Source organism: Somniosus microcephalus, chromosome 4 (genome assembly GCF_052327205.1).
Source record: "Somniosus microcephalus isolate GS21.2 chromosome 4, FLI_Smic_1.0, whole genome shotgun sequence".
In the NCBI taxonomy this organism is placed as follows: Eukaryota; Metazoa; Chordata; class Chondrichthyes; order Squaliformes; family Somniosidae; genus Somniosus; species Somniosus microcephalus.
Genome location: NC_140990.1, coordinates 201,817,893 through 201,845,470, shown reverse-complemented (window position 1 = coordinate 201,845,470; position 27,578 = coordinate 201,817,893). Strand labels below are relative to the sequence as shown.

The 27,578-nt window shown below is 43.6% G+C and overlaps 1 protein-coding gene across 1 annotated transcript in view; it reads left to right on the top strand.

Moving 5' to 3' along the window:
* The window catches only part of map2 (microtubule-associated protein 2), a 444,966-nt gene that overhangs the window by 7,020 nt on the left and 410,368 nt on the right, over positions 1-27,578 (top strand). Inside the window, exon 3 of the mRNA XM_085985712.1 lies at positions 16,328-16,409. The gene's annotated coding sequence lies outside the window, so the exon portion shown is untranslated. The remainder of the gene's footprint in view (positions 1-16,327; positions 16,410-27,578) is intronic.

The window sequence follows — 27,578 nt, the reverse complement described above, 5'->3', positions numbered from 1 at the left end:
AAAGAGAAAAGAGATAGAGAAAATAAAAAGAGAGAAAAAAGAAAAAGAGTAGAAAAAAGATAAAAAGAGAGATAAAAAGAAAAGAAGATAGAAAAAGAAAATATAGAGAAAAAGAAAAGAGATAAAAAAGAAAAATAGAGAAAAAGAAAATATAGAGAAAAAGAAAAAAGATAGATAAAAAAGAAAGAAGATATAGAAAAAAGAAAAGATATAGAAAAAGAAAAATATAGAAAAAAGAAAAGATAGAGAAAAATAAGAGATAGATAAGAGAGAGAAAAATAAGAGATATAAAAGAGAAAGAGAGATAGAAAAAGAAAAAGAGTAGAAAAATAAAGAAGAGATAAAATAAGAAAAAGAGAGAAAAAGATTAAAAAGAGAGAAAATAAAAAGAGAGAAAAAAGAAAATAGAGAAAAAGAAAAATAGATAAAATAGAAAAGATAGAAAAAGATAAAAAGAGTAGAAAAAGAAAAATATAGAAAAAAGAGAAAATAGAGAAAAAATTAAAAAGAAGAAAAAAATAGAAAAGAGAGTGAAAAAATAGAAATAGAGAAAAAAGAAAAAATATATAAAAAGAATAAAATAGAAATAGAAAAAAATAGAAACAAAGAGTAAAAGAAAGAGAAATAAATATTATAAAAGAAGAAAAAGAAAGAAAAATAGATAAAAATATAGAAAAATAAGAAAAATATAAGAAAAATATAAAAAAAATAGAAAAGATATAAAAAAGATAACCAAAGAGAAAATATAAAAAAAGAAAACAATAAGAAAGAAAGAAAAAATATAAGAATAATAGCAAAATAAAAAAGAGAAAAGAAGAAAACAAAAGAGAAAAAATAAGAAAATAAAAATAAAAAGATAAAAAATATAAACAGAAAAGCAACTATAAACAGAATAAAAAATAGAAAAGATATAAAAAAATAAAAATCAAATAATAAAGCCGATAGAAAATAGTAAAAATAAAAAGAAATAAGAACAGAGAAAACTAATAGAAACAGATAAAAAATAAGACTACAATACTATCAAAAGATATAGAAAGAAAATAAAAAGACAAAAGCATATCCCCTCCCCCTCTCCCTCTCTCTCTCCCCCCTCTCTCTCATCCTTTATTCATTTCTAAGATCACACCACAAAATATTCTGAGACCACAATCATAATTTTTTTGAATTGCCATTAATGTAATGCACATTTCCTGGAATAGTTATAGTTTGTAACTTTGCATATTTGTATATAATGTTATAAATACAGTTAAATTGTTTTATTGGAAAATGAGGCCCTGAGTTATGAATGGTAATTTTTTTCTGAAAGTATGAAAACAGCTTAATAAAATTTTAATTTATTGAATGGGACATTTAACACAAACTTAGAATTTATAATTCAACAAAATATTTCATTGAATTTTCAGAAACAGAAAAATGGGGAAAAGCAAAGCAGAAAATGTGTATAGAATAATAGATTTTTATAGAAGGATGTAAAATATTGCAATAAAGATTAGCACTGTGCAAATAAATTCAGTAATCCAAAGATTCAAAGTCCCTTTTCATTATCGTGACTATTTATAGACTTCTGCCTATTTTTCTGTCATAATTCCTATGATTTGGCTCTGCCCAGGATTAGTGGTCTCCCCAAACGAGAAGTAGAGTATTAGACACTTGTGCACTTCTGAAGCCACAGCATCTTTCATGTTACAGAAACTAACCCGTGTCCTTGTAAACTGGTCCTCTTGATCTTGTAGTCTGAGAAATTCTAAAGTTACCACATAGTTATAATTTCCTGATAGCAGTTGGCATATTTAATTTCCTGACTTTTCCAACTGTAAGAGAACAGTCTTTTTCAGCTCGCATGTTTCATAAGTACAGTTATTCTGAATCTGTAACATGTTCACATTCTCCTGAAACTTAATCTTGGAAATACACAATTTGATAAAACTCCTTAAACTGTTTCCCAAAAGTGTCTCTCTTACATATTGGGCCAGAATTTGCGGTGGTTGTGACGATGCACTTTGAGTATGCCGTCATAGTGCCCTTTGAAATGGACCGCAAGTTCGGGATTTCTGCATGCGCTAAATCCCGAACTTGCGATCTGTCAAGTTACGACTTGACGGATCATCCGCTCCGCTTTGGAACTCCTCATTGCTGGCGCAAAGTTGGGCCAACTGCCCAGCAATTACGTATGAAAATTTTATGGCTGATGCAAACAGAAACAGGGCCTGTTTGCATCAGTGTAAGGGGATACCTCAAAAGATCCAAAGCATAGTTCGGCATGTCTTTAGCTTATTTAGAAATTGTTAGTTTGTTTTATCTACACATTTTATTGAAATCCTGATGTCGACGCTTGGTGCTGTCATTGTGCCAGTTTTTTTGTGTGGGGCAATCTGAATTCAACTGATACTAAATCCCAAATAAAGATCAAAATGTTAAACCTAATTATATATTTATACCTTATTTCCTGACATTGAAGCTTTTAAAGACACCGTACGATTCTGTTGTTATTAACCATGCCGGTTCCGTGAGTGGATTCGGCGGGTTTGCACCCTCCTTTCTCCTCTGTCGCCTTATTCCCCCTTGTATTAGTTATCACGTCCAACTTAACACTAACTTTATTCCCCTGTGTACCAGTTATCATATCCCATTGAACAATTAACTGTAAAAGCCTGATGGTGGTTTCCACATATCTGTCAAGAGGAAACGTAGTACTTTCACTGATTGGAGCACCAGGCCCACGTGATCGCAGGTACACTTCTGCACACGCTATGCACCTGGGACCCTTGGGCCAATACGCTGCCCTCGAGTACGCAGTGTCAAAGAGCACATTTGCAAAGGAGGGTCCCCATCAGGTACGTTCATATTCTTTTCGGATGCTGGCAGCGTACTCCGTAGGTATGCTGCCGACCACAAAATCTGTCCCATAATGTTTAAAACGGAAATAGCTGAATCATTTCTCCTTTGATCAGCACTAGTTTAGTATTCACTCTGAAGACCAGGGAAATAGTTACGTAAGGAAGCCACTTACTTGGCATCCAGTATATATTTTTTGTACCAATGTTTGGGTTTTTATCCTTCCATGGGAAAAGTTGGGAAGCAAAATTAAACATTAGCTTGTGACTTCTTGTAATTGCAAGTGGGCAAACTTCATTAAAAAATGTAGCAGAAATACAATGGAATATGTCACTATCATTGAAGTTGTTCATGTGTGTGAAGGAAGTAATTTTTCCCTGTAGGGAAAGAGGCGGCTTTCAGATGAAAACTAAATCAGATTCCAACCTTTTATGGTGATTTTCATGTGGATTGACAATTGATAATTCCCCTGTTCCTTACCTGCCAGAACCAATGCATACATCACATTGTGAGGAGTTCAGTGAAAAGTAAAAGAAAATACGGTTAACTGCACATGCATAAGCAAGTCATTTGAAAACCGTATGAGATATCAGTCAGAGAATCCCTTAATGTAGCTTTAACTTTAATGTGTGGCTAAGGATATTTTACTGTCTTATACCTTTGTACATAAATTGCCCCAAAGTCATTTATATTAATGTGCTGCTCATGCAGTTGCATATGTAGAATTGTTTTGCAGAAGAGTGCAATTACCTCACCATTTCTCCCAGTGGAACATGCATCAACAATGTTTTGTTGGTTCCCACAGGAGGAGCACTGGAGCAGGCAATATATGAACATAACTGACATTCATAATTATGTCATTAACCTAAATAAATGTGAGGGCAGCCAACACCATTCCCCTTTTCAAAAATCTAATCAAATACCAGTAAGAAATGAAAATAAGCCACATGTAAATGTCAAAGCTCAGAGGTTGGGCCATCTGTGAAGGAAATTATACTGGCCAAAACATCAAGTAATGGTTAGTCTGCTAAAGAGAAAGTTAGATTACAGCAGGTTTTTAATGGGTTAGCTTGCCCACTATACTTTCTCTCATTTTAATCACATTAAATTTCAATTAACTTGTGGCTTGCAAGTAGATTTTACTCTGGTGAACTCCAGTGATCTGATGAGATATTGTTCCCATTTATGCTGTAGCTTTCGCTGTTGTCTTATAATTATTTGGAGCTTGAAACTGCTCTCTATTGAGAGTTTAATCTTAAAGCTCCTCGTAGTTCTATAGTGCATGAAGCAGTTAAGGAACCATTCTGTCAATACCAGGCACTTCCTTCAGTCAACATGTTAAAACTTTAATAATAACAGAAAATGCTGGAAATACTCGGCAGGCCAAGCAGCATCTGTGGAGAGAGAAATAGAGTTAACGTTTCAGGTCGATGACCTTTTGTCAGAATTGAAAAAAGTTAGAGATATAATGGGTTTTAAGTAAGTGCAGAGGCAGGGAATGGGAAGAGGAAAGAATAAATGGGAAGATCTGTGATAGGGTGGAAGGCAGGAGAGATTAAATGACAAAAGGGATGATGGTGTGAGGCAAAAGGAGATGGTAATGGGATAAGTAAAGAAACAAAAGATGAGTCTAGAAGAGGTGTAAATGGGAATAGCAGAATCATCAGCAGCTGCCATCCGAAAAATGAGGGCAGAGGTTTTGATCTGAAATTGTTAAACTCAGTATTGAGTCCGGAAGGCTATAAAGTGTCTAATCGAAAGATGAGGTGCTGTTCCTCGAGCTTGCTTTGAGCAACGTTGGAACATGTCAAAATGGATGATTTAATTTTTTTAAGTGAACTATGATATGACCTGTGATTTTTATGATGCATTCGGAAGATCACAAGATAAATGTAGACGTGGAAGGCATGCAGCTCATTTTGGTTCATTCATTGATAGAGCAACAATTTCTTCCCAACCCACCCCCACTCCCTCTCCCTGCATCCAACTTAAATTCTGAGGAGGCATTTCTTAAATAATTCCTGGGATTTTGCCTTGGTTACTTTTTCCTGAGAGCCCATTGCATGAACACTCTATGTGAAGAAGTGCACCTGAAATCAGTCCTAAATTTACCATTAACTAGTTTGAACCTGTGTCTCTTTGTTCTACTCTTGTAGTTTAGTTTTCAGGATTACTTTTTCCATACTGTTTATTACCATATATTTTTATAAGGTTACTTTTTAGTTGTCTCCTTCTGAGGCTGTAAAGCTCAAGTTTCTCGAGCCTTTCCTCATCTCAGTAATCTGTTGCTACAGATCAGCCTTGTGGCCCTTTCTGAACTGCCTCCAATGCATGAATATCATTCATGTCTCAGTGACTAGAACTGGACACAGTACCTGGGGTGTGGGGTGACCAGAGAACTATATCGTTTGAGTATGACTTCCTCCAATTTGTGCTGTACTATTGTGCTGCACTCTTTGCCTATGTAGATCAGCATTATATTTGGTACGTTGACTGCTTCCCTATAGTGGTTGGACATTTGAACACCAAGTTTAAGAGGGCCCTAGATCTATTTCTATTTATTTCAACATTCGTAGAGTATGTTGTGTTGTCTTGATTTCTTGAGCTGCCTCCTCAGAATTGACTGCCTCTTCTAATGTGGTGTCATCTGAAAACTTAACCATTTTGCATTGAGTTTCTGAACTCAAGTCATTCATGAAATCAAACATTAGTGGTCCCAATGCTGATTTCTGGGGCAGTGTATTTAGTACTCCCTTTCCCTCCCCAGTCCTGATATTTTTTCTAACGAGTACCCACTGTTTTCTACTAATCTGACACTTTCTTATCCATTTCCAAGGTTTATCCTAAATTGCCACAGCTTTGCGTTTAAACTAGTATTCTTTCATACAGCACTTTGTTAAATGTATTTTGCAAAACAAGGTACAGCATTTCATAATGATTGTTGCAGTCCACTTGGGATGTCACCTTGTCAGAAATAGTCAAAGTTAGTCACGCAGAATCTGAATCTGTATTTATTGCTTTTAACTAGATTGTTATTGTAAAGATAATCCTCAAACTTACTCCTTTATACCCAATTACATTGTTTTATACAGTATTGAAGTAAGATTAATGGGACTGTAGTTCCCTGCATTTGTTTTGTTGAAAAGGGGAACTGTGTTGGCCTGTTTCCAGTTTACTGGTAATTCACCACACCAGTGTTGAACAGTTCCCTTATAATGACCGTCAATGTCTCTCAAATCTCATCTCGAGTCTCTCTCAGCACTTTGGGATAAATACCATTCATTCCTCGAGGTTTATTTTAGCTTATCTAGGACTTCTATCTTCCTTGTATAGAAATCCTTAATTCTCCTTGGGTTATTGCTACTTCGGGAAGGCATTGTTGCTCTTGCCTTCTCTTGTGAATACTAGAAGGAACTAATTATTCAGAATGTTAACTATATTCTCCTCATCCTCTGTTTCAGCCCTGTTTGTATTGTTAATGGTTCTCGACTCTTCTTTGACTGCTGTCATACTGTTGAAGTATTGAAAGAATCTCTTGCTATTATGTTTTGCATGTGCAGGTTCTTTTTTTCTAAATCTCTTTACCCAGTTAACTAGCTGCTGAATGTGCTTCTAAATTTTCCTATATTCATCTGAATAAACCCCTTCTATTTTGTCTGTGCAGGATTTGTAGAGACAATTTGTCGTCTTAAATTTGCTTCTGATTAATTTGTTACAGTCCATTCTTGTTAATTCTAAGTCACTTTTGGCATTTCTTGCAAATTATCCCGTAGTATGAATTAAGCAATTTTAATAAAACAGCATATGGGACTTTTTTTGTATACAATTTCAATTCAAATTAAGTTTTATTTATGCAACTTTGAATTGAGTGGAGTAGACAATTTAAGGTCATGCCTGCTTAGTCTACTCTTGCTGATCCTAGGTATGTATTTATCCTGTACTAGCAGGGGGGGCCGGCGTTGCCAGGGCAGTTTAGAGGGCCGCGCGGTTGACGGCCGGCCGCTGCCGCTCCCCCGCTCTGTGTCTCGGGCCGAGCGGTTGTAAGGCCCGGCCCGAGTGACTCCAAGTCACCTCCCGCTCCGGCGGGCCGACGCAGCTGCCCCGCTCGCTGTTGAGGAAAAGCAGGGGAAAAAATGGCAGCAAAGTTTCGGGAGGCTGCAGGATTAGGTCCTGCCCGTGACGCACCGATTGGTCAACCATCAGGTCACTGAACTGTAGGATTGGTCAACCATCACGTCACTCAACGCTAATGAGCGGTAGGATTGGTCAACCGCTAATGAGCGGATTTTTGAATGTTTTTTGTATACTGTCCGAACAATTTTTGTCTGACCAAAAAGTAAATACGCCTATGACACTCCCCTGATCATCAGCTTTCTTTTGATATAACATATGTGTAGGTACGCTCTAACTTTTGAGTGTATAGCCGACATACAGACATATGGACGGACGGACATACTGCTTTTATATATATTAATGTTCAGCATTAAGCCTATAAAGGTGTTTCACTTGTCCTCAATTGAAGCATTGTTGAACCACTCCCAGTCAATATGCTCAAGCTATTCCCTTATTCCTTTGAAGTAAGTCTTTTGAAAATTATATACCTAACTTGGTATTTGAGTCCCAGATCATGGCAAACTTGATCATTCTGTGGTTGCTGTTGCACAATGCACTATGACTTCCATTTCCATTTCCTGTATGTTTGGGGTCACTTGCCATGATGTGGTCAAGGTGTGAACTACCTGTTGAGTAGCTTCCCTGAAGCATTGGATCATGAAGCAGTCATGCATTACATTTACCAACTATCAAACGGTCATTCTCATTACACTGATCTGGTGGTCTGCAGCATACTCCTGCTGTTGTGTTTTTCACATTGAAGATGTCTAACCAGAGTAGCTCATTGTGTAACTTTTCACAACCCAAATGATTAACTCCCTTAACCTCCCAGAGATCAAAAACATAGTCACATCATCTCCTCTCCTGTTGATCTAACTTTCCTGAGCACTATACCTCTGTATGTCGTATTCACTGTCATCTTCTAGAGTTGTCTATGTTTTGGATATTCCTACTACGTCATAATTCCCTACTGCCAAAATGGTCTTCAGCTCAATTCCTTCTAACATTTAAGTATGTACTTTTTTAAAATTACAGATTTACAGCCTTTCTTGGCCCCCAATGTCTGTCTGTTCCTGGTATAGAATCATAGAATGGCCTCCTTCTGTGCTGTAACCATTCAGCCCATCGAGCCTGTGCCGCCTCTGCAAGAGCACTTCAGCTAGTCCCACACCCCTGCCCTTTCCCTGTAGTCCTGCAAATTTTTCTCCTTCAGGTACTTATCCGATTCCCTTTTGAAAGCCTCGATTGAGTCTGCCTCCACCATCCTCTCGGGCAGTGCATTCCAGATCCTAAACACTCACTGCGTTTAAAAAAAAAAAAGTTTTTCCTCATGCCGCCTTTGGTTCTTTTGCCAATCACCTTGAATCTGTGTCCTCTGGTTCTCGACCCTTCCACCAATGGGAACAGTTTCTCTCTAGCTGCTCTGTCCAGACCCCACATGATTTTGAATATGTCTATCAAATCTCCTCTCAATCTTCGCTTCTCTAGGGAGAACAATCCCAGCTTCTCTAGTCTATCCACGTAACTGAAGTCCCTCATCCCTGGAGTAATTCTCGTAAATCTTTTCGGCGCCCTCTCTAAGGCCTTCACATCCTTCCTAAAGTGCGGTGCCCAGATTGGACACAATACTCCAGTTGAGGCTGAACCAGTGTTTTATAAAGGTTCAACATAGAAACATAGAAGATAGGAGCAGGAGTAGGCCATTCGGCCCCTCAAGCCTGCTCCACCATTCAATGCGATCATGGCTGATCATCCAAGTTCAGTACCCGGTACCTGCTTTCTCCCCATACCTCTTGATCCCTTTAGCCTTAAGAAATATATCCAACTCCTTCTTGAATATATTTAATGAATTGGCCTCTACTGCCTTCTGTGGTAGAGAATTCCACAGGTTCACCACTCTCTGGGTGAAGAAATTCCTCCTCATTTCTGTCCTAAAAGGCCTACCCCTTATCCTTAGACTGTGACCCCTGGTTCTGGATTCCTCGACCATCGGGAACATCCTCCCTGCATCTAGTCTGTCCAGTCCTGTCAGAATTTTATAAGTTTCAATGAGATCCCCTCTCATTCTTCTAAACTCCAGTGAGTACAAGCCCAATCGACCCAATCTCTTCTCATACGTCATTCCTGCCATCCCAGGTATCAGCCTGGTGAATCTTTGCTGAACTCCTTCCATGGCAAGAATATCCTTCCTCAGATAAGGCGACCAAAACTGCACACAATACTCAAGATGTGGTCTCGCCAAGGCCCTGTACAGCTGTAGCAAGACATCCTTGTTCCTGTACTCAAACCCTCTCGCTATGAAGGCCAACATACCATTTGCCTTCTTAACCGCCTGCTGCACCTGCATGCTTACCTTCAGCGACTGGTGCACAAGGACACCCAGGTCTCGTTGCACTTCCCCTTCTCCCAATCTATTGCCATTCAGATAATCTGCCTTCCTGTTTTTGCCACCAAAGTGGATAACCTCACATTTATCCATGTTATATTGCATCTGCCATGCTTCTGCCCAATCACCCAACCTGTCCAAATCATCCTGTAGTTTCTTGGCATCCTCCTCACAGCACACAGGTCCACCCAGCTTTGTGTCATCTGCAAATTTGGAGATATTACATCTAGTTCCCTTGTCTAGATCATTAATATATAACTTCCTTGCATTTGTACTCTATGCCTCTATTTATGAAGCCCAGGATCCCATATGCTTTTTTATCTGCTGTCTCAACCGGCCCTGCCACCTTCAACGATTTATGCACATATACCCCCAGGTCTATCTGTTCATGCACCCCCTGTAGAATTGTACCCTTTAGTTTATATTGCTTCTCCTCATTCTTCCTACCAAAATGTATCACTTCACACTTTTCTGCATTAAATTTCATCTGCCATGTGTCTGCCCATTTCACCAGTCTGTCTATGTCTTCTTGAAGTCTATCACTATTCTCCTCGCTGTTCACTATACTTGCAAGTTTTGTGTCATCTGCAAATTTTGAAATTGTGCCCTGTACTCCCAAGTCCAAATCATTAATATATATCAAGAAAAGCAGTGATCCTAGTACTGACACCTGGGGAACACCACTGTATATCTTCCTCCAGTCTGAAAAACAACTGTTCACCACTACTCTGTTTCCTGTCACTTAGCCCATTTTGTATCTGTTCTGCCACTGTCCCTTTTATTCCATGGGCTTCAACTTTGCTGGCAAGCCTATTATGTGGGACTTTATCAAAAGCCTTTTGGAAGTCCATATACACCACGTAAACTGCATTGCCCTCATCAACCCACTCTGTTACCTCATCGAAAAACTCAATCAAGTTAGTTAAACATGATTTGCCTTTTGAGGTCCTGCTTTTTAACCTTTTTCCTCGCTCCCTCAAATCTGCCTGAAGGACCTCATCCCCTTTTCTACCGATGTTGTTGGTACTGATATGGACCACAACCTCTGGCTGTTTACCCTCTCCCCTCAGAATGTTCTGCAGCTGCTCAGTGACATCCTTGACCCTGCGCCTGCAGAAACGCCTGTCTGTTCTCCTAACTATCGAATATCATATCACTATTGCTTTCCCAAGCTTCATCCTCCACCTGAATACTGGTTAGAGAGCGAGATGCACTCGGGAGACTCCTGCGCTATCTGCCTGGGCCTCCTTTTCTGTCTGCCGGTCATCCAGTCCTTCTCTGCCTGTACATTCTTACGCTGTAGGGTGACCACCTCTTGAAACCTGCTATCCACATATCTATCAGCCTCATGGATGCACTGCAGTGACGCCAGCTGCTGCTCAAGCTCCAAAACCTGGAGCTCGAGCTCCTCCAGCCGACGACACTTCCTGCACACATGGTTGTCCAGGACACGGGAAACATCTTAGATTTCCCACATGGCACAGGATGTGCATTCGACAAGGCTGAGGTGCCCTGCCATGCCTCTATTTATTCGACTACAGGTACTAACTTACAGAAATAAACTTGAGACTAAGAATCTTAAAAGTCGGGCCGACCTTTATCTCCGGCGTTTCTCGCTCTCTTAGTCTTTATTCACATGATTATTTATAGTTATATTAATTAGTTTATCTAGTTAAGTTAGAGAGAATAAAACGCTCATACTCACCCACCAATCACCTACCTGCAGTCCTGTGACATCATTCATTGAATTTGCTGTTCTTTTGGAATTCGGCAGATTTGTATCCGGTGCTGCTGCCGGCTCCTCCCAGGTCCGCTGTCCTCTGCCTCCCGCGCTCTTTATTTTCTGCTGCCTCCTCGGATGCCGACTCCTCCCAGGTCCGCTGTCCTCTGCCTCCCGCGCTCTTTATTTTCTGCTGCCTCCTCATATGCCGACTATCTGATTCCTGTGGCCGGAATATGTTTTACCTTGGCGGGTCCGGCGTGGACGGTGGCCACACCTGGTACCGAACCCATTGCTACTTCCATCCCGTTGTTGAAAATGAACTTGCCTTAATGGGGCCTATTAAGCCCACCCAGCGCGTTACCCGGCCCGATGAGATGGAATGGGTCTGGTGACGTCATTCATGGCGTGCACTCAGCCGGGATCTTTAAAGGGACCATGGCCACATTATATTTGAAGTTTAATCTAACCGAATGCTGTTAGTGCACTACAGCATTGGATTTCTGCAAACACTGAGAGTGACTGCACAGAGGTGCAGGGCTGCACCCAGGTTCTCCGATGACTTTCTCCATGTGCTTATGGAGGGAGTCAGAGCACGCAGGGAGGTCCTCTTCCCTTCCGATGGGCGGAAGAGACCTCCCCAGGAGACCAAGACAGCCTGGTTGCAGATTCCAGAGGAGATCACAAGCAGGGGTGTGTTCAGGAGGACCTGGGTGCAGTTCCACAAGCGTTTCAATGATCCCAGTAGATCAGGAAATGTTGGTACAAAGCCACACTCAACTTCATCCTGCTGTGTGTCTCATCACGTCACCATCACTCTACTGTCCCAACCCTACACCTGCACATCCTTACTCACACCAACATACCTTACACCTCCACTCATTCCCCTCTCTATCTGCATTATCACACCCCCATCTCACTAGCCACCCCTCACACTCAACCTCATCCTAGTCCAATCATACCAACTAACAACGCACAAGGGTAGCCACTTGCGTGTTTTATCCAATGTTTATGTAACGTTTCTGTTAATGTGGTGTCAAACATAAAAATCGTTATTTTCAACACTTTCTGGTCTTGAGACAGATTTGTGTGCACCTTTGGAAGTGGCTTAGTGAGTTGCAGTGAATAGTGAAACATAACGGTACCTCCCCCAATGGTAAGGAATGGCTTGGTCATTGTAGGGATACTTTATGGTGTTGGTGTGGGGCAGTGGCAACCTGGCGCATCATGTGGCAGCCAGGGCGTACAAGTAAATCTGGCCACGATGAGGCCATCCCTGGCCCCTCAGGCAGCAATGTCCTTGGGTGCTGATGCCCTCTGTCCTGTGCAGCATCAGGTGATTGCGGAGAAGGTTGTTGGTGCTGCTGGTGTTGGGGCTCATCGTGGTCCATCTTGATGGAATAGATGGCAGGTGAAGTACAGATGACAGAAGCATTCCATCAATGGTGAGAGAGTTCTTCCAATGAGGTGACATTGGATGGTGACTTTGCTGGAAACGCTTGCAGAATCTGTACTGGAAATGGACTGAGCAACAGCTTCTGCCTGAGGAAAGTGATGATCTGCCAGGTGAGAGCTTTTACTGTACATTTGATGCTGTCAAGTAATCAGCTGGAACAATGGCCACGGAACTCCCGCCTCCGGTTGACAGACGTGGTTCCCGAGCTGCGTGAATCCCGTGGCCATGCAGGGAAATTTAAAAAGTAAGTAGAAAAAGGCTCAAGTGCCTGTAAAGTACCTAATAATCATCTCAATTGGGTCCCCTGCCGGCCAGGTTGGCTCCGCGATGACAGACGCGCCTGGGGGAAAGGTGCGCGGGAGCGAGATTACCGCGGGTTCCTGAACCGCTGTCAAAAATAACAACTTTCCCACCCGACCCACCACTAATCACGCCCGCTACCACCCCGGAAAATTCCGGCCTTGATGTCTGTTTCTGTGTCCATACCTATCTGTTGACTACCTTTCCGTCTCTTTCGGGATGTATTTCCTCCTCACCCCTCTATTTGCCTCAATGTTCTTTGTAAATCTCATTGTTTCTGCTTTGTCTAGGAGCAGCCTGTTTCTCTGGTATTAATATTTTTATCTTAAATCATCCCAGTTAGTTATGAAATTACAACAACAGTTGTCATTTATACAGCCCCTTTAACAGAGTAAATCATCCCAAGGCACTTCACAGGAGCGTTATCAAACAAAATGAGGCACCAATCCACATAGAGATATGAGGATAGGTGACCAAATCAAAGAGGTAGGTTTTAATGGGCGCCTTAAAGGAGGAGAGAGGGGTAGAGAGGCTTAGGGAGGGAATTCCAGAGCTTAGGGCCCAGGTAGCTGAAGGCACGACCACCAATGGTGGAACGATTAAAATCGGGGATGTGCAAGAGGTCAGAATTGGAGGAGTGCAGAGATCTCAGGTTTGTAGCATCATTATTTTCACACAAGGTTGACAACCACTGATTTACATAGTAAATTTTTCTTTACATAGCACAGCCCTTTACCTAACAATGGAAATATGCCAGAGAAAATTAAATTGCACCCCTTGTCTTTGAGTTTTGAGGCATTCCTCATGTGAATTTAAGGTCCCATGTTATTTCTCCCTGTCATTTACCCCACATGTACTATCTTTCAGTCTCTTTTGGGATCCATTTCCTCTTCACCCCTCTATCTATCTGCCTCAATGTGCTTTGTAAATCTCATTGTTCCTGCTTTTGTTTCCTTCAGTAGACCTTCTGACCTTTCCTCAATATGCACTACTGTAGCTCCATTTAGACAATTGGGGGAGAAATTTGGTATCGCCCCGTTTGGGGCGCAATTATTGGCCGGACGCAAAGTTTAGCGCCTGGTGCTAACTACCGCCTCCGACTGAAAACTTGACTCCTATCACCCCTGGAGGTCATTGGAGCGCTAAATCAGGCGCTACACACCTCTCTTGGCGCTAACGCCGAGGAGCGAGATGCTACCTCAGAACGCTGGCGAAGCTCATGTGATGTCAGTTAGCAATGGAACACAGACACATTGGTGCCGGCCAGTTCTTAAAGGGGAGGGTCGAGCTTGCTCTCCATCCACACCCTGCTCATTGCAGCCTAGAATCTCGGCCTGGAGAGACCTGTACATCAAATCTGTTGGAAAGAACAATGGAGAGACCCAGGGAAAGAGCTCAGAGTGCAGCCCCCATAGCCTCTTCTAAATTGATGCAAGGAAGGTCAAATCAAAATGAACCTGCAAAGTGCAGCTCAGTACCCAAAACTCCTTCACACAGCGTTGAATCTCTCCAGAAGTTGCTCTCTATGCGTGGTGCAAAAATGTCGCTGACAAAAAATGGCAGGAAGCGGTTGCCTTTAAATAGCGCTCCCCCAGTTCTTTCCCGACTGCAAAACGCTCCCCTCAACTAGTCATTGCTAGCGGCAGGCGGTAAGGCAGGGGGTGCCACCGGGGCGTTACATGCTCGACTGACGTCACGATCTGCGGGCGCAGGAGATCGTGGTGGTAGTGTTTAGCTCCACCGCAAAATGTCTGGTCAATTTCGCGAGCGGCGCAAACATCACCGCGCTAGTTGCTTTGCGACCCATTAGCGTCCTCTTAGGGCGCTAACGGGAGGTGCAAAGCAACCGAATTTTTCCCCCTTGGATCGTTCTGTCAGTATTATACATTTTTTCACACGTGGCTATCCATCTTCCTGAACAGCAAGGTCTTGCAAACAATCTCTCTGTTTTTCAAGGTATTGTTTGAGGGAGACCAGGCTAGAGGGAGCTTCCTGCTCTTGCAGTAATGCCATGGGATCTTTTATGCCCACATGAACCACTAGAACAGACAGATGGGGCCTCGGCTTAATGTCTCATTGGAGGAATAGTGACTCCCAACAATGCAGCACTTCTTCAATGCATTAAATACCAGCCTAGATTATGAGCTCAAGTCTTAGAGTAGGGCTTTTGACTCAGAGGCAGGAGTGCCAATATGTAAGTCAAGTTGATGCTTAGTTGGCACCTGACAAGTGTTTAAGCTTTCTAGTTTTTAATTATAACTCATTGCATTGCCACTAGAGATTAGCCTTCTTGGCCCTTCTCTTCATTGTCTCCAGGGCTTGGATGTTTGCGCCTCAGTGACCAGGAGTAAAGGGAGCATTCATGGATGGGCCAGACCAGAGAATGATACCGTTTCAGCCTAATGGCCAACAACCTGTACTGTAATGATTTGGGAATATAGCTCAGTATTCTGTCGGTTTTATTGATTGAGTTACAGGCAATTAAGTTAAAACCATGAGGTTAATTACCTCCCACCCCTGCCGTAATGTGCATCATTGCAGATGATTTCTTTTGATTTTGAGCGCAGCTTCTAGACTATACCACAGAAGCAGTTATTTTAAGTAGCAGGTTAAAAGCCTGTTAAAGCTTTGTGTAAATTAAGTATCACTGATTTCACCTTGTAGCCTTTTCAAGATTTCTTCCTGAATCTGTAGACTTGCCACTGAGCCAAAAAAGGAGTTATTAGGAGGGGTGACTAAAAGTTTGGTCAAGGAGGTGTGTTTTAAGTTGGGGGGGGTGGTGGGGGGGAGTGGTTTAGAGAGGTGCTGGCTACAATTGGATAGGTAAGAGTTGATCCAAGTGGGGGCTTATCCACTGAGCTGGGCAATGGAGGAGAGGCATTGGTAGAGGATGGTGTGGTTGGATATGTCAAAGGCTGCCGAGTTCAAGAAGGCCAAGGAGGGATAGTGTATCACGATCACAGAGGATGTCATTTGTGACTTCGATTCAGGCTGTGGCAGGGCAGAAACCTGATTGGAGAGATTGAATTATGGAGTTGCGGGAACGATGGGCATGGATTGGGTGGGGTGGGTGGGGGCTGACAACACATTCAAGGACTTTGGAGATGGGGTGGTAGTTTTGAAAGGGAGGTGGGTAGTACCTGAGGAGAGGGAACCATTTAGAATGCCAACTAGCATGGGGGGACAGGAAAGGAAGTTGGCCACTTCTCAATTTAGTGGGAATGATGCCAAGAGAACAGGAGGTGGGACTCTGGGCAAGATGAGCTCAGAGAGGGCATGGAGGGAGATGGGCGAGAAATTAGAAAAAGGATTGGGGTTTAGGGCTAGGGCAGGGGGAACCTTGGGGGAGGTTTGGTTTAATTGGCAAGGAGGAGATGTGGTAGAGGAAACTGAAAAGATGGTCTCAATCTTAGTGATGAAGACCTCCATGAGAAGTAGGGTGCCCTACTTTTATTTTAAATATATATAGTTGGATGTGCTATTTCTTGGTCATTTATTCTGGGTTTTTTTAATGTAGGTAACTGTTACATAAAGGAATAGATTCTTTGGAAGATCAACTACTGGTCAACAGAGAAAACGTGGGATCTTCTGCTTTTGAAGTAAGAAAGATTTTTAAAATTCATTCTCCGGATGTGGGTGTCGCTGGCAAAAGGCCAGCATTTATGTATGACATTTTTCAGAAAGCATGCTTTAATTTCAAACAAATCGATGTGAACAAAGCAAAAGGACATGAAACTTGAGCAAAGTTTTCTTCATTCTTTATCCTCTTATCTGAACCAATGACGCACTGTAGCATTTAAAAGCTGAACATTTGGATTCCAGTGGTATGTGAATGCTGTAGTCTTGTAAATTGTTGAATGTATTACTGCATTCGATGTATGAAGTTACACTAACGGATGCCTGAGTAGATGTGACTCATTTCATTTGGTAATGTGCTGCCAACCCAGATGTTTAACACAATGATGATGAAGAAAAGGAAGGAGGGTGCACGGAAAGGAGAAGAGGTGGAACGCAAGAGCCATCAGCCTGCAGCCAGAGAAAAGAGGCAGCAAGTTATAACTTGAGCGTTTTCATTAAATAAAAGTTATGAAACCAAATAAAATTCCCCCACCTGTACTTGCGCCACCCCACCCTAACTAGCTCACAAAGACCTGCGCTCACAAAGACCTGCATTCCCAAAGACTTCTGTACCTTGCCTCCATAATGCAGAAGTCACACATTCGCGTGTCATCAGCCAAGTCCACCAAGTTGCAGACATTCACAGAAATAAACTCGTAAAGTATATGTAGTCAACCAATTTTTTCACTGAGGGTATAGTAGTTAAGTGGTGATGCTACTGGGCCTGGACTAATAATCCTGGGAATGTGAATTCAAATCTGATCATGGCAGTTTGAAAATTTGATTTCAGTTTATTTTTTTTTAAAAAGCTCGAAGTTTAAAAAAAAACCCACAACTGGTTCCTTTAGGGAAGGAAACCTATCATCCTTACCCACTTTGGCCTGTACGTGACTCCAGTCCCACACCAATGCGGTTGGCTCTTAATTGTCCTATGAAGTGGTCTAGCAAATCACTCCATTGCATCAAACTGCAGTGGTTCAAAGAAGGCAGCCCAACACCACCACCTCAGGGAAACTAGGGATGGGCAATATGCTGACCTTCCCAATGACACCCATACCCTGATTTTTTTTTTTTAAAGATATATTGTTTGTGACTTTGAATTACATGTGCACCATTTAGAATGGTAGTAGTAAAGCTTTGTAGTGCCTAACTAAAATGTATTATAAATGGAGTTTTCACCAAAGCCAAGTTATATTTTGCATGAATTGGAAGGATTGTTGGGGTGCACCTTGTTGATTTTTTTAATTCATTTATGGGATGTGGACGTCGCTGGCAAGGCCAGCATTAATTTCCCTTGAGAAGGTGGTGGTGAGCCGCCTTGAACCGCTGCCATCTGTGTGGTGAAGGTACTCCCACAGTGCTGTTGGGGAGGGAGTTCGAGGATTTTCTGACCCAGCGATGATGAAAGATCAGCGATATACTTCTAAGTCAGGATGGTGTGTGACTTGGAGGGGAACTTGGAGGTGGTGGTATTTCCATGCGCCTGCTGCCCTTGTCCTTCTAGGTGGAAGAGGTTGCAGGTTTGGGAGGTGCTGCTGAAGAAGCCTTGGCAAGTTTCTGTAGTGCATCTTGTAGATGGTACACACTGCAGCCACGGTACGCTGGTGGTGGAGGGAGTGAATGTTTAAGGTGATAGATGGCGTGCCAATCAAGTGGGCTGCTTTGTCCTGTATGGTGTCAAGCTTCTTGAGTGTTGTTGGTGCTGCACTCATCCAGGCAAGGGGAGCATATTCCATCACACTCCTTAATTGTGCCTTGTAGATGGTGGAAAGGCTTTGGGGAGTCAAAGGTGAGACTCGCTGCAGAATACTGAGCTTCTAACCTGCTCTTGTAGCCACGGTATTTATGTGGCTGGTCTAGTTAAGTTTCTGGTCAATGGTGACCCCCAGGATGTTGATGGTGGGGGATTCGGCAATGGTAATGCCATTGAATGTCAAGGGGAGGTGGTTAGACTCGCTTGTTGGAGATAGTCATTGCCTGGCACTTATGTGGCGCGAATGTTATCTACCACTTATCAGCCCAAGCCTGAACGTCGTCCACGTCTTGTTGCATGCGGGCATGGACTGCTTCATTATCTGAGGAGTTGTGAATGCCGCTGAACACTGCAGTCATCAGCGAACATCCACATTTCTGACTTTACGTTGGAGGGAAGGTCATTGATGAAGCAGCTGAAGATGGTTGGGCCTAGGACACTGCCCTGAGGAACTCCTGCAGCGATGTCCTGGGGCTGTGGTGATTGACCCTCAACCACCACAACCATCTTCCTTTGTGCGAGGTATGATTTCAGCCATTGGAGAGTTTTCCCCCCGATTCCCATTGACTTCTATTTTATTAGGGCTCCTTGATGCCACACTAGGTCAAATGCTGCCTTGATGTCAAGGGCAGTCACACTCGCCTCACCTCTGGAATTCAGCTCCTTTCTCCATGTTTGAACCTAGGCTGTAATGAGGCCTGGAGCAGAGTGGTCTTGGTGGAACCCAAACTGGGCATCAGTGAGCAGGTTATTGGTGAGTAAGTGCCGCTTGATAGCACTGTCGATGACACCTTCCATCACTTTGCTGGTGATTGAGAGTAGACTGATGGGGCGGTAATTGGCCGGATTGGATTTGTCCTGCTTTTTGTGGACAGGACATACATTTTCCACATTGATAGATGCCAGTGTTGTAGCTGTACTGGGACAGCTTGGCTAGAGGCGCAGCTAGTTCTGGAGCACAACTCTTCAGCACAATAGCCAGGATGTTGTCGGGGCCCATAGCCTTTGCTGTATCCAGTGCGCTCAGCCATTTCTTGATATCACATGGAGTAAATCGAATTGGCTGAAGACTGGCTTCTGTGATGGTGGGGACCTCAGGAGGAGGCTGATATGGATTATCCACTCGGCACTTCTGGCTGAAGATGGTTGCAAACGCGTCAGCCTTGTCTTTTGCACTCACGTGCTAGGCTCCACCATCATTGAGGATGGGGATATTCATGGAGCCTCCACCTCCTGTTAGTAGTTTAATGGTCCACCACCATTCACGATTGGATGTGGCAGGACTGCAGAGCTTTGATCTGATCCATTGATTGTGGGATTGCTTAGCCCTGGCTATAGCATGCTGCTTCTGCTTTTTAGCATGCATGTAGTCCTGTGAATTAATTAGCCTTGTTTGCTACTCCAAAACTATGTTTAAATGGTAGCTGTCAAAAATATATTTTTTCTGATATATGAAAACCACATTTTTGATGGCAATATTGTGTGACATCACCAAACTAGGTCTCCATCCACCACCACCTTCCATCATCAAGACCGGCTACTTCTCCTTTGACTCTACTCACTTACACCAAATAAAAGGTGTTGCTATGGGAACCAGTATGGGTCCTAGTTATTTCTGCCTTTTTGTAGGATATGTGGTCAAGTTTGATGACCCTTCGTCAGAATTGGAAAAGGTTAGAGATGTAACAGGTTTTAAGCAAGTACAGGGAAAGGGGGAAGGGGAGGAAAGAACAAAGTTGAGGTTTATGATGGGGAGGAAGGCAGGAGAAATTAAATGACAAAAGGGATGATGGTACAAGGTGAAAGGAGATGGTAATTAGACAAGTAAAGAAACAAAGGATGGGTCTAGAAGAGGTGTAAATGGGAATGGCAGAATCATCAGCAACAACTGCTGTCTGGAAGAAATGGGGGAAGAGGTTATGATCTGAAATTGTTTAACTCATTGGCCTGGAAATTGCAGTTGGAGGCTTGCCACCCACGTAATCCTCCGAACTGTAAGAAAACTTCGTACTTGCCTGCTGTCTTTGGAGCTTTGGATTGTTCCCGTCTTAGGCCTGCAGGCGCACGCTGGCAGAAAGACCCATGCATCCCAGTGGTGCAGGCACTTCACAAGCTTCCATGGGATCACGTGGGCTGGCCCAACCAATCACAAAGGGGGATTCCCATTATGCTTAGGGGGAGTCCATTTACTTTGATGCCTGTGGAACTCTATCTGAGCATTACTTTTAACTTTTAGGGGAGGACGATTAAGTTGGACTCTGATACGAAAAAAAAGCATTTACTTTGTCACTGGATAACCTGACCAAATTGCCAGTTCTGTATGATTTCTCCCTTCCCCATTCTAGAAAGTGTGAGGTGCTCTCTGACTATCGTAGAATTTCCCTCATAAGAGAGTGCACGCACACATACTTGCACACGCTCACACTTCTTCTTAGGCAGTCCCTCGGAACCAAGGATGACTTGCTTCCACATTAAAAATGAGCTCGCATGTGACTGGTTAGTCCAATGCGGGACCTACAGTCTCTGTCACAGGTAGGGCAGACGGTGGTTGAAGGGGCGGGTGGGTGGGGTGCTTGGGTTGACATGCGCTGCCTGCGCTTGGCTTCCGCTTGCTCCCGGCGAAGAGACTCTGTGTTCGGTGCCTTCCCGGATGCTTCTCCTCCACTTTGTGCGGTCTTGGGCCAGGGATTCCCAGGTGTCGGTGGGGATGTTACACTTTCAAGGAGGCTTTGAGGGTGTCCTTGAAGCGTTTCCTCTGCCCACCTGGGGCTCTCTTGCCGTGCCGGAGCTCCGAGTAGAGCGCTTGTTTTGGGAGTCTCGTATCGGGCATGCGGACAATGCGACCCGTCCATCGGAGCGGATTGAGCGTGGTCAGAGCTTCGATGCTGGGGACGTTGGCCTGAGCAAGAACACTGACGTTGGTGCGCCTATCCTGCCAATGGATTGGCAGGATCTTGCGGAGGCAGCGTTGGTGGTATATCTCCAGTGCTTTGAGGTGCCTGCTGTACATGGTCCATGTCTCTGAGGCATACAGCAGGGCAGGTAGCACTGCTGCCCTGTAGACCATGAGCTTAGTACCGGGTTTGAGGTCCTGGTCTTCAAACACTCTCCTCAGGCGACTGAAGGCTGCACTGGCACACTGAAGGCGGCGTCAGACTTCGTCGTCGACGTCTGCCCTTGTTGACAGTAGGCTCCCGAGGTATGGAAAGTTGTCCAAGGCCCCGTCGCGGATCTTGATAATCGGGCAGCACTGCGTGGTGGGGGCAGGTTGGTAAAGGCCCCTCGTCTTGCGGATGTTTAGTGTAAGGCCCATGCTCTCGTATACCTCGGTGAAGGCGTTTACGATGGTGTGGAGCTCGACCTCCGAGCGAGCGCAGACGCAAGCATCGTCTGCATACTGTAATTCGACGACAGAAGATGGGACGACCTTGGATCTGGACTGTTATGTTCATTAATAACTAGTCGTTTTTATTAAGAACAGCTAGCTTTTGCTAGACACTTTATTGAGCACATGTGGACTAGGTACAGTATCTGTAGAGGCATCCATCTTGACTGCTGCCTTGAGGGTAGCCTGGTGCATCGTGGGTAGCCCACTCTTATATACATACAGCACCACCTAATGTACCATTCCAAAATTACATGTTACTGATCATTACATCCCCCTTTCTTTGAGGTTAAACAAAATCAGTATCAATATCAAACAATCATAACATAAACATCTTCAACAGTCAATACATTTTCAATGTAGTTTTCTTTGTGCTCAAAGATTAAGTCTATCAGGCTTTTTTACTTCACGTGTGGATCTTCTCAGCACAGGTAAGTCTGATGTGTTTTCATGAGAGCCTGTATGTGTATTTGTGTTAGATTGTTCTGGTGGTGAGTGACGAGATTCAGTTGCGGCATTGTCATCGATTTGCTCTTGGATAGTTTCTTGTGTTTTCAGGAGGGAACGGCGGTTCCTCCTGAGAATCTGACCTTCCTCAGTTCTAACAGTGTATGACCTTGGTCCTACTTCCTCAAGAACTGTAGCTTTCCTGTTCCATGCATCTGGGTCCTCAATCCTGACAACATCATCCCTTGTCAATGGTTTCAGAGTTTTGGATGACTTGTCAAAGTGTGATTTCTGTTTCAGCTTTAACAGTTGAAGTCTCTGTCTCAGTTCCTTACTCTGCTTTTCTTTTGCACAGCAGGGTAGCGTGGTACGCAACTTGCGACCCATTAGTAGTTCAGCAGGTGAAGAACCACAGTCTAAAGGTGAGGCTCGGTAGCTCAGCAGGGCGAGATAAGGATCAGACTTGCTTTCTGTCGCTTTCTTCAGTAGCTGCTTGAGAACTTGAACACCTTTCTCTGCCTTACCATTTGACTGAGCATACAAAGGACTGGATGTGATGTGCTGAAAGTCATAATGTGCTGCAAACTGTTGCCACTCCTTACAGTTGAAGCACGGACCATTGTCGCTAACAGCAATCCTGGGAATTCCATGTCTGGCGAAGATGGATTTCACATGCATTATGACACTGCTTGCTGTGGTGCTTGAGAGCAGTGCCATCTCAGGATAGTTAGAATAGTAGTCAATCACTATTAGATAGTCTTTACCATTTAAATGAAAAAGGTCCATACCAACCTTTTGCCATGCTGCTGTTGGTATGTCAGCTACTATCATTGGTTCCTTTTGCTTGTTTGTTTTGGTGTTTCTGACATGTCTCTCATATGCCTATCATGTTCTCAATGTCCTTATTTATGCCAGGCCAATAAACCGTGTCTCTTGCTCTCCTTTTGCATTTTTCAATTCCGAGGTGTCCCTCATGAATCCTTTTGAGCATGTCTTGACGTAGAGCCTGTGGAATGACTATTCTGTTCTGTTTTAGTAATAGTCCACTTGCGACACTCAATTCTGACCTTATGTGAAAATATTTTGGACAGGAACCTTTTGGCCAACCATGATGAATGTTCTCTGTTACTGTTTGTAATACTGTATCTTTTACTGTTTCTTCTGCTATTTGCTTTGATTTTGTGTCTGACACGGGCAGCGCAGCAGTGACCATACTCACATGAACATCCACGTCTTCTTCAGTAGAGCTCACATGACTCATTGTGGGTGCTTGGGATAGTGCATCTGCTAACACTATGTATTTGCCTGGTGTGTAGATCAGTTCAAAGTCATATCTTTGCAGCTTCATCATGAGTCGTTGAATCCTTGGAGACATCTCATTCAGGTTCTTTTTTATGATGGCAGCCAGTGGGCTGTGGTCTGTCTCAACTGTGAAGGTGGGAAGTCCATATAAGTAGCCATGAAACTTTTCTAGTCCAACTACCAAGCCTAGACATTCCTTTTCAATCTGGGCGTATCGACACTCAGTATCAGTCATAGACCTGGAGGCATAGGCAACAGGCTTCCAATCTTCACCCTCTGCTTGTAGCAAGACCACACCTAGGCCACCTTTTGATGCATCCGTTGACACTTTGATTCTTTTTGTTGGGTCAAAGAAGGTGAGTACAGGTGTGGTTGTCAGCACTGTTTTGAGGTTTATCCACTCTTGTTCATGTCTTTCTGTCCATGCAAACTCATTTGTTTTACGTAGCAGGTCTTGCAGACAGGCTGTCTTGGCTGACAAGTTAGGAATGAACTTTCCAATGAAGTTTATCATCCTCCTGATGCGTAGCACTTCTTTTTTGTCAGTGGGTCGGGGCATTTTGTGTATGGCGTTTACTTTTTCCATATCTGGCTCTATTCCTTTACCAGATAGATTATCTCCTTGGAAAGTGACTTCCTGGACGCCAAACTGACACTTGGCTTTGTTGAGCTTCAGTCCATTCCGGCGTATGCTCTGTAGCACTTTAGTCAGTCTCTCATCGTGTTCTTTCAGTGTGGAGCCCCAGATGATGATGTCATCAACATAGACCCGAACTCCTTCCAGACCTTCAATTATGTGTTCCATCGCTCTATGAAAGATTTCAGATGCAGATATTATCCCGAAAGGCATTCTGAGGAAACCATACCTGCCAAATGGTGTGTTGAAAGTACAGTATTTGGTGCTCTCTTCATCCAGTTTTAGTTGCCAAAATCCTTGTGAGGCATCGAGCTTTGTAAAGTATCTGGCACCTGACATTTCACTGGTGATTTCTTCTCGCTTGGGAATCTGGTAGTGTTCACGTTTTATGTTTGCATTTAAGTCCTTTGGATCCATGCATATTCTTAGATCATTGTTCTTTTTCTTTACACATACCATGGAGTTAACCCAGTCTGTTGGCTCTTCGACTTTCCTGATGACTCCTAGTGTGGTCATTCTGTCCAGTTCATTCTTGAGCCGGTCACGCATGTACCACTGGCTGAGCATCCTCCTTTAGCTGGATCTTGTATGTGAATGGTAGAACTCCAAATCCTTTGAACACACCCTGGAAATTATTCACTACAGAATCCACCGAGTCATCTGGTCTGCTTATGGCACAGTTTATACGGTAGACTCTCTTGACCAGTTCTAAGTCCTCACAAGCTTTGTCACCCAGTAGTGAATCAAGTCCTTCAGCCACAACAGAAAACATGAGATGATGCACTTTGTCTTTGACTGTCACTTTAAGTCTGCATACACCTAAGCTATCTATTTTCTGTCCATTATAGTCCTTCAGTAGTACTGACTTTTTCTGTATTTTGGGCTTTTCTTTCATATTTTTAATGTCACTCATACTGATTAAGTTTGCTTTTGCCCCAGTGTCTAGTTTCAATGTAACTAATGCTCCATTTATCTGCAGTGGGATCATCCATTTGTCCTCTTTTACTGCATTAATTTTATGTTCGGCATTGTCCATATCTGAGGGCTGCACATTTTCTGTATCATTTTTGACATTGTCACATGACACCATTCGTACAAAAAATGTCTCACTTAAATCAGTGTCCTCAGTCATATTGACTTGTTGCCCTTTCTTTGTTTTTACTTTTGAAAAGCATTGTTTGGCAAAGTGATTCTTTCCATGACATTTTGTGCACATTTTTCCAAACGCTGGGCATTGTCTTGACTGGTGTTTGTAACCACAGCATTTACAATTAAAATTTCCTTCCTCCGATTGCTTTTCATTTCTGTTCTGCCCATGTTTCTTCCCCTTATAGGACACAGCACCGACAGCAGCACTTACTACAATCGCATTATTACTGAAAGTCTTCGCGTGCTGTCAAGGTAACTCACTGGCTTGGCATATTTTCATAACATTTTCCAATGTTAGTTCGGTTTCTCTCAACAGATGTTCCCTGACTTTTTTTATCATGAATACCAAACACAATCTGGTCACGAATCATGGATGCTTTCAGCTCAGAGAAATTACATGTCTGTGCTTTCAGTTTCAGATCAGTCAAAAAGCTATCAAAAGTCTCATTTTGCTGCTGTGTCCGAGAACGGAAGATGTACCTCTCATAGGTTTCATTCTTTTTGGGAGAACAATGTGTATCAAACTACTTTAGCACATCGTCTAATTTTTCTCTGTTCTCCTCTGGATTAAATACAAATGTATTAAATACCTCTATCGCCTGTGGGCCTGCAACCGTGAGCAGCAACGCTATTTTCCTTGCGTCTGGCTTCGTACCGTACCCGATGGCAGCAATGTAGAGTTTGAATTGTTGTTTAAAAGTCTGCCAATTGTAGTCGATATTTCCTGTGAGTTTCAAACTCTCTGGTGGCTTCAAATTCTCCATGTCGCGTTGCACAATATTCAGCAGATCTTGCCAATCCTGGTACCATGTTATGTTCTTAATAAAAACGACTAGTTATTAATGAACAGCCTGCTTTTGCTAGACACTTTATTGAGCACATGTGGACTAGGTACAGTATCTGTAGAGGCCTCCATCTTGACTGCTGCCTTGTGGGTAGCCTGGTGCATTGTGGGTAGCCCACTCTTATATACATACAGCACCACCTAGTGTACCATTCCAGAATGACAGGTTACTGATCATTACAGACCGGAGGCCGAACAGCCTCCCGCCTGTTCTGTAAGTTAGCTCCACTCCAATGGGGAGCTTACTGAGGGTGAGATGGAGCATTGCAGCAAGGAAAATTGAGAAGAGCGTTGGTGCGATGACACAGCCTTGCTTGACCCCGGTTCGTACGTGAATTGGGTCTGTGGTGGAGCCATTGGTCAGGATCATGGCTTGCATGTCGTCGTGAAGCAGGCGGAGGATAGTGACAAACTTTTGAGGGCAGCTGAATTTGAGGAGGACACGCCATAATCCCTCGCGGTTGACAGTGTCAAAGGCCTTTGTGAGATCAAAGAAGGCCATGTACAGTGGTTGGTGCTGTTCCTTGCATTTCTCTTGTAATTGACGTGCGGTGAAGATCATGTCCATTGTGCCCCTTAGTGGGCAGAATCCGCATTGCGACTCTGGGAGGAGCTCTTCGGCCACTGGGATTAGGCGATTGAGGAGGATTCATGCGATGACTTTCCCTGTGGCAGATAGCAGGGAAACTCCTCTGTAATTACCGCAATCGGACTTGTCACCTTTCTTGAAGATGGTCACAATTATGGCATCTCTGAGATCCCCTGGCATGCTCTCCTCCTTCCAGATAAGAGAAAGGCGTTCATGAATTCGCGCCAGTAGTGCTTTTCCGCCATGCTTTAGTGCCTCGGCGGGGATTCCATCTGCTCCTGAGGCCTTGTTGTTGTTTAGTTGTCGGATGGCCTTTTCAACCTCATGCCGGGCTGGGGTTGTGCTGAGATGGTGGCACGTAGCATGCTGCGGGATGGAGCTGAGGACACTCGTGTCGAAGACAGAGTCGTGGTTAAGGAGATCTTCGAAGTGCTCCTTCCAGCGGGCACTGACTGCTTCCCTGTCCTTGATGAGTACCTCTCCGTTCTTGGCCCGCAGTGGGGAAGGGCCTTGGGTGCTTGGGCCGTAGATGGTCTTGACTGCGCTAAAGAACCCACGCACGTCGTGGTTGTTGGCCAGCTGCTGGATCTCCTGCGCTTTCTCCACCCACCATCTGTTCTTTAGGTCGCGAGTCCTTTGTTGGACCTCGGCCTTCAGGCTTCTGCAGAGCTGCTCTCGAGTTCAGTTGCTGTTTCCAGATCAGAAATGCCTTGCGCTTGCAGCTTATTAGCTCCTGGATCTCCTGGTCATTCTCGTCGAACCAGTCTTGGTGTTTCCTGGTTGAGTGACTGAGCGTCTCTTCACAGGTGCTGATTATGGGGGTCTTGAGTGCAGACCAGACGCTGTGGGCACTCTGTGTCTCTGCATCACTGGGAGTCAGGTTGTTTGAGGCGCAGGCTGAATAGGGCTTTCTTAGCGGGGGATTTGAGTGCTCCAGTGTTAATTTTCCTGCGGCATTGTATCTGTTGCCACTGCTGTTTTGGGGCTACATTGATGGAGATGACAGAGCGGATTAGGCGGTGGTCTGTCCAGCATTCATCAGCT